Here is an 8,263-nt window from a genome sequence, read left to right as displayed (position 1 = left end):
GTTCTTCGCAGACGAGATACCGTCGAGGGGGCCCGCCGAGCTGTGGCTGTAACACGCGGGTGCTGCAGCCAAGCTACTGAAGCGGAGGTCGAAGTTGTCCCCCCAGGCGACGTCTTCATGACCCGTGGATGGGGCGAGATCGCCCGCACCTGCTATCCGGAAGGGGCTCTCGTCATCCACTTCGAATATGACGGAGCTTCGATGCTCTTCTTCAAGGTATTCGGCAAGGACGGTCGGCACCTGGAGTGCTGCTCCGGAAGAGGCGATCCACGTGGCGCGGCCGTGGGCGTTGAACTTGCCCTTGGCCTTGCCAGCAGCTCCTCCGACAGCAGCAGTGACTCTCCGGAATCCAGCGATTCTCTGGAGTCCACTGACGATGACAACTATGAGCCATCGAGCTCTCGCCGCGCCCGGAGCATGGTAGCAGCGTCGACTTGGCGCCGACGGTGACGTCACTGAGGCCGGGGTTCTTCAGGGTCCCTTTTTGCCTTTCCTGCGCGACATCATGACAAGCCCCGCGGGGGTATGTAAAAAACTGTAATGCTTTTGCCTTAATGCTATTGTTCTTGGTTCGGTGCTGCGGTTGCGTATCCTGCCTCGGCACGGTCCCCCCTTTCATTCTTGCGGTAGCTTTAGCGCTCTACACCGACAGGTCCCAGTCCCTAGGCAGGCTTCAACCATCACTGGTATGCCAGGTCGCGATGCCGTGGTCAAGGCTAGGAGGTGAGCGGCCTGAGGTCCAGTAAGAGCCCCTGAGGCACGATGCTCAGGAGGTCCCCTTTAGCGTGCAAGTAGCTCCCAGAAGGCCGAAAGGGAAAACGGCCTTGCCAGAGCAAGACCGTGAGAGTCAAAATACTGAGCTGTGAGGTTTACACCGGCACGTATGGGGTGACTTATCTTAGCGAGCTTGTGTCGGTTCCTTTGCTGCGAAGACAGTTGTTGCGCAGTGCCCAACCATGTCCCGATGATGGTGCTCCCAGGGAGGGTTCATGCCGATCCCCTTTCCCATGCTCATCTAGATGCTCTACGTCCTCGGGTCTCGGCCCTCGAGCGAGACTCAGCCGTTGCTTGTATGCCAGGCTGCGATGCCGTGGTCAAGGCCATGGGGTGAGGGCTCGAGAGCCAGTAGGAGACCCTGAGGCGCGATGCTCAGGAGCCCCCCTTTAACGTGCAAGCGAATTGCGTGAAGAAGGAGCGGCTGGCCTTGTGAGGGTGCACTGGAGGGGCCGTGACTTGAGGTGTAGATGGGTCCGCTTGTGGTTCTGGCTCCGGTGGCCCCTGCGAGTTAGTCGGGAGAATCGAACATAGCACTTAGCCACGCTTGCTGCCCTACCGTTTGATCTTTCCGCAAGAAGATGAAGGCACTGAGGACTTGGTGAGGTGACGTGCGCGGGGCAGGCCGCGAGCCAGAGCTTGATCACTCAGATTTATCGACGCTGCAGGGACAGACCCGTGCACAGGTGTCATGCCAGCAGCTCCCGCTGCGGGACGAGCAAGAGGCGGGTCTAGCAACACGCGGAGGTCGGGGGGACAACTCCATGGATAACCAATCAACAGGGATAGCGATGATAACAATGATAACATGAGCATGCATACTAGTCCAGAATACAGAAAATAAAGTGGTGCGGCCGCGGGGCTGACCCAGGCGGCTTGGGGATAATGCAGCCCGAGGGGTGCCCCCAACTGAACAACCCAAAAAATGTCACCTGGCACCATTGCTGAAGAAGTGTTGGAGTAGCTGAAGACACATTCCGCTAAAGTCGTTCCTCACGAGCTGTCCAGCTCCCGAACCTCGTGAGGCTCCGACGGCCTGGGGGGCTTGCGAGGGTTCGTCACCTCCTCTGCCTAGACCGCCTTGCGCCGGGCCTCGTGAGCCTATAGGACGGCCCGCGTGTGGCGCTGGTGCACAGCAGCCACGCTCGGCAGACCGAAAGGCATGCGAATGTAGCTATGAGGGGGACCCTTGCACCGGCCCATGTGGGACGGTCAGAAGAGCTCCTAAGACGCGGCCCCGTTGAGCCCTGGGATGTTGACGCAGGCGCGCAGCTCACTATCCTCGTCGGGGGAGGGAGCTGCGCCAGGTGGTGCGGGGCGACGCTCGCCTCACATGGCTCTCGCTTCCTGAAGATCTTTGATTGCCTTGGTGATGAACTCCTAAGTGCCTGGCGCCTTGCGCCCCGTGCTTACCTCACGAAAGCGTGCGTTGAAGCACGCCTCCACATAGTACCCGAACGCCTCCCTCGTGACATTGGCCAGGTCTGAGGCCCTCTATAGGAGAGCCCCCGAGCCCAACCTGAGACTCGTAGGGGTGGGCATTCGGTAGAAACCGAAAATTTGGTTTATACCGTTCGGTTTTTTGCCAACTTCGGTTAGCAAAACCAATAACCAAAAATGGTTATCCAAAATGACTAACCAAAAATTCGGTTAACCGACCAATTCGGTTCAGTTTTCAGTTTATACCGACTGATTGCGTCGTCGCTGAGAAGTTACAATGAACACTTCTTCCCGTCCTCTTATATAGCTGAGCACCTTGTCCCTTGAAGCTAACTAAGCGATGTGGGACTAAACAATCTCCTGCTACTGCACACTCCTTAGCCAACAGAAGTAGTACTAGTTATTCTATTTGGGCCTTAGGTGGATGGGCCTTATCACACCAGGTATAGCTGGCTGGGCCTTCGTACGCTATGTTGCTGCACCGCGCCGACGCGCACGCGACCGTGAAGGGTTGGCTTCTAGCACTGCCGAGATGTGTGGATCTGGCGAGACATGGGGTCGTGGAGTTGCGTGGACTACGTGTAGGCGCTAGGAGAGATGTGCGGCCGTGCTGGAGCCTCGTACTGGAATAGCGTCAACTTCGGTTTTCCTTCGGTTATCGGTTAAATACCGAATCTGCCGATTACAATTCGGTTATTAATCATCAAAACCGATTTTAAATATTCCAGCAGCAAAAACCGAAAATTCGATTTTTTTTTCGGTTTCGGCATCGGTTCGGTATTCGGTTGCTCGGTTTTTATGCCCACCCCTACCTGAGAGGGGCGCCGGGCGCGCCTTCCTATGTGAGAAGGGAAGGCGCCCCATCAGACGCCCCATCCTCCTGAGACCCTCGGTGGAGCAGCAGCTTCTTCTTCTTGGGGAGGACCTCAGGGGGGTGGATGGCACCTTCACCATATGGGTTTTCGACCACCGCGGCCTGGTAGGCGCGCTCGAGGGAGCACACCGCGTCCTTTCCATCACAGGCGACTGTGATGGTGCCGCCGCTCCCTGGCATCTTGAGGACATTATAGCCGTGGTGAACCGCGGCCATGAACTTGGCCAGGACTGGATATCCAAGGATGGCTTTGTACGGGAGGTGAATGTGGGCGACGTCAAAGTCGATGAGCTCACTGTAGTAGTTGTCGCGCTTGCCGAAGGTGACAGGAAGGCGGATCTGCCCTATGGGGACGGTGGAGCCATCGGTTACCCCTGAGAAGGGCCTAATAGGCCGAAGCTAGTCATACAACACCTGGAGCATGTCGAACGTCTCGACAGAGAGGACATTGAGCCCCGCGCCGCCATTAATAAGTCTCTTGGTGACGAGGACGTTGCTGATGGTGGGCGAGCAGAGCATCGGGTGCGCGCCGGTAGTGGCCGCGCACTTGAGCTGGTCAGTAGAGTCGAAGGTGATGGCATACTTGGACCACCTGAGCAGACGCGTTGCCTCGAGCTTGGAGAGGGCCGCGTTCACCTCATGAGCGAACTGCTTGAAGACGTGATGGGAGGCGGGTGCCTGAGGGCCGCCTAGGATGCAAGCGATGGCGCGAGGCTCTTGGAAGCCCCCAGCCCCATCATCTTGGCGGTGGTCGTCATTCCTCCTTGGTGGTGGTGGCAGTGGAGGGAGACCAGCATTGCCCTGAGGGCGGTCCTCACGAGGCTGGTCCCTCCAGGGGCCCTCGCGAGGCTGTCCCTGCCAGCGATCCTCACGAGGCTGATCGCGCCAGTCCTGGCGAGGGTCGCGGTTGTCCCAGCGTCCCCCACCTTGGCCTCCTCCGCGGCCGTAGCCACGGTCATTGCGCTCGGAGCACCGGCCAAGGTGCCCGTCTCTGATGGCCGTGAGCTCTTGGCAGTCATTGGTGTTGTGGCTGTGCACGTAGTGGAAGACGCAGAACGGGTGGCTGCCCTTGGAGGACTCTGGGTGGTCGCAGCCGCGCTTCATCTCAGGTTCGGCCGCGAGCACAGCTGGACCCTTGCGCTTCACGTCCTTGGCCTTGGCCTTCTTATCTTCTGGATCGGCCCGTGGGAGCTCGAGGAGGGAGAGGCGACCTTCCTCGGCCCTCACGCACCTGGTTGCCATGTTGAAAATTTCCAGGGCCGAGCATAGGTCTTCGTGTATGGCGAGCTCTTCCTTCATCTTGACATCCCAGACGCCATCAGTGAATGCCGAAATGATGGCCTCATGCGACACCTTGGGAATCTCAAGGCGAACATTGGTGAAGCGCTGGATGTATTTGTGTAAGGTTTCCCCTGGCTGCTACTTGATGCGCCACAAGTCACCTATTGCTGGAACGCAGTCGTGAGTGCCCTGGAAGTTGGCGACGAAGCGCTCTCGCATTTCATCCCAGGAGGAGATCGATCCTCTGGGGAGGTTCAGGAGCCACGAGCGCGTGCCGTCCTTGAGGGCCATGGGGAACCAGTTCGCAATGACCTTCTCGTCGTCGTTGGCCGCCTCGATGCTCACCTTGTTGGCGTCCTGGGAACGGGGGTCCCCAGACTTGCCTACCTGCGGCCCACGGCGTGGCTAAGTCAGCAGGCCGTACGGCCCATCTTCATCAACAAGGCATCCAAGACCCTCGCGAGGGGCCAAGCCTCGCGAGGCGGGCGACTCAAGACCTCCTCACGAGTGGCCTAGTCAGGCAGGCTCACGAGGAGCGGAAATATCAAGGCGGGGCGAACCTCACGAGGCTCTCGTGACGTGAGCCATGACGATCGACACCAGGCGGGCACCCGGCGGGCGCCAGCGCGCGCAGCGTCCTTGTTTCCTCTTTGGTGCTAAGGAGGCCAGCGTAGGCGAGGAGTACCGAGGCATCAGGCAAAGGTTGCTATATCGGTGCAACGAGACCAAGACCAGGAGGACGGCAAGGCGGAGGTCATCGTGGAGCCCAAGACGGCGTCACCACCAGAGCCTTTCGCAGGCGAAGACCACTTTTGTCAGGATAGCTTGTACTAGCTGTCCCCCTTTAAATTTGCCCGCCGTTGTTGGCTCCCTTCCCGCTCAACATTTGGGAAGAGGAGCGGGGCCTATATAAGTAGAGCTAGCCACCACAGTAGGAGGATGGAGCAGTTCACCTAGCTCTCACCCGCTAAGTCACCAAGCACAAGAACACCTCAACCTCGGGAGGCTGTTCTTTCCCTTGTACTGTTCATCATCAACCCAAGAGGCAATCCACCACCACCACACTGGAGTAGGGTATTACACCACAACAGTGGCCCGAACCAGTATAAATACCGTGTCTTTCTGTGTCGCGAGTTCGTCGAGTTCGTCCGCGAGATCTTAGCGAGCTAGGGCATAGATCAGTAGGAGGGAAAGACTTCGCGCGCACCCCAGTGTTCGAACCTTAAGGGTTTGCCGGAACCCCACATCCGACATTTGGCGCGCCAGGTAGGGGTGTGCCGGAGCTCCTCTCCACCAACCTGTCCCCCGTTCCGCCGCACTTCGCTCCCATGACGGGTGCCCCACCACCCACTTCTGCGGCCGACATCGACAGCGGGGCATCAGGGTACCGATCCCTGGCCCCCGCCCTGCGGCGAGTGTGGTGGCCAACCAAGTTCAAGCCAGAGATGCCGCCGCGTTACGATGGCGCGGCAGACCCGACGCCGTTCCTGCTGGCATACGAGGAGGCTGTCCTCGAAGCCGGGGGTGACGACAAGATCATGGCCAACTGGTTCCCCATGGCCCTCGCCGGCGAGCCGCGCGCCTGGCTGCTCAACCTCCCGGGATCCACGGTGGCCTCCTGGGGGGAACTCTGCGACCTCTTCACCGCTCGCTACACGGTGCCGGTGCACCACGCAGTCGCAGCCCTGCTGGGTGGCTCTCAAGCACCACCTTCAGACCGCCACGTCAAGCCGTTCCTGCGTCAGATCGGAGCCATGTCCAAGCGCCCGGGGGCTACGCCGGGTTGGGCCGCGCCAGAGGCTGACCTCACCTTCGGGTGAGAAGACCACCCCGACTCCACCGCCGGCTCCGGAATGCTCCCAATGCTTTGCATGCCCACTATCTGCAACGTGGCCGTTACCAAGACCCTCATCGACGGTGGTGCAGGCCTCAACTTGCTCTCCGTAGAAGCCTTTAGCCTTCTTCACATGCCGCTTGAGCGGCTCGGCCTCAGCAAGCCCTTCTCGGGAGTGGGTGGTGGAGCTGCTCACTCTCTGGGGTAGATCCGCCTCCATGTCACCTTCGGCACACGCGACAACTACCGCACCGAGCTGGTGGACTTCGACATCGCCCGCATCGGTCTCCCGTACAACGCCATCCTCGGGTACTCGGCTCTTGCTCAGTTCATGGCGGCGACTCACCCGGCTTACAACCTCATGAAGATGCCAGGAAGCAAGGGCGTCCTCACCATCAAGGGGGACACTAAGGAGGCCGTGACGGCACTCAGGCTCGCCTTCAAGATCGCGGCAGCAGCACAGCCCGCCGGCGCCGGTACCCCCGAGGCCAAGGAGGCCGCGCCTACCAAGAAGAAGCAGCTGTTCACCCAAGACAAGGCAGAAACCAAGTAGGTGCCGGTCGACGAGGACGGGTCTTCAGGAGCCACCTTTACCATAGGAGCCTGCCTCGACCCAGAACAAGAAGAAGCCTTGGTGAGGTTCTTGCGCGCGAACAAGGAGATCTTCGCGTGGGAGCCTAACCAGCTGGTAGGGGTCCCGAGGGAGGTGATCCAGCATCATCTATGGGTGTGCCCCAATATACGCCCCGTGAAGCAGCGAGTAAGACGGCAGTCCACTGGAAAGCAAGCCTTCATCGTCCAAGAGACTCGCAAGCTAGAGGCGGCGGGTGCCATCCGAGAAGTTCGATATCCCGAATGGCTGGCGAACCCCGTCATAGTGCCGAAGAAAGGCGGAAAGGAACGGATGTGCGTCGACTTCACCAACCTCAACAAAGCCTGCCCCCAAGATCCATTCCCACTCCCGCGCATCGACCAGATCGTCGACTCCACCGCCGAGTGTGACCTGTTGTGCTTCCTGGACGCGTTCTCAGGGTATCATCAGATCAAGATGGCAGTGGAAGATGTGGAGAAGACAGCCTTCCTGACACCATGTGGGGTGTACTGCTACACCTGCATGCCCTTCGGACTGCGCAACGTGGGCGCGACCTTTCAGCGGTTGATGCACATCGCCCTGGGGCGGCAGCTCGGGAGAAACACAGAGGCCTACATCGATGACATAGTGGTAAAGTCTCGCGAAGCGAGGACATTGATTCAAGACTTGGAGGAGACCTTCGAGAGCCCGCGCCAAGTGAACTTGAGGCTTAACCCGGAGAAGTGCGTGTTCGGCGTCCCCTTCGGCAAGCTACTGGGTTTCCTCGTATCCCACAGAGGGATCGAGGCGAACCCAGAAAAGATCAAGGCCATCGAGGACATGAGCCCGCCACAGACCCTAAAAGAGATGCAGAAGCTAGCGGGGCGGGTGACCGCGTTAGGGAGTTTCATCTCCAAACTGGGAGAGCGCGCCTTGCCATTCTTCAAGCTCATGAAGAAGAAGGGCCCGTTCGAGTGGACCCCGGAGGCCGACCAGGCCTTCCAAGACCTCAAGAAGTACCTTACCAGTCCCCCGGTGATGGTGGCACCACGGCCTCTCGAGCCTCTGGTACTCTATCTTGCCGCCACCCCGTACTCCGCCAGCACGGTGCTGGTGGCGGTTCGGGAGGAGCGCCAAGCCAAGGGCACGCCGCGCCAAGCCGGAGCTGAAGTGGCGCAGGGTTAGGAAGGTGTAGCGAGGGCGTCAGCGGGGGAAGACCAAGCTCGGCAGGGCAACATCGCAGAAGCTCCTGAGGACAGTCAGGTCTCAGGAACCCCTCCACCTCAGGATATGTCCCGGTCTCCGCAGGACACGAGCCTCGACAGTGTGCCAGCCCTCATTGAACACCCGGTGTACTTTGAGCACCGTACTATGGGACGCGAGGGCACGCTACCCAATGCCCCAGAAACTCCTGCTCGCACTCGTGGTGGCCTCACGCAAGCTGCGACACTACTTCCAGGGCCACCCCATCAAGGTCGTCTCAGCCTAC

The sequence above is a fragment of the Aegilops tauschii genome, chromosome 3 (genome assembly GCF_002575655.3).
Source record: "Aegilops tauschii subsp. strangulata cultivar AL8/78 chromosome 3, Aet v6.0, whole genome shotgun sequence".
NCBI lineage: Eukaryota > Viridiplantae > Streptophyta > Magnoliopsida > Poales > Poaceae > Aegilops > Aegilops tauschii.
Note: the sequence above shows the minus strand (reverse complement) of the source record.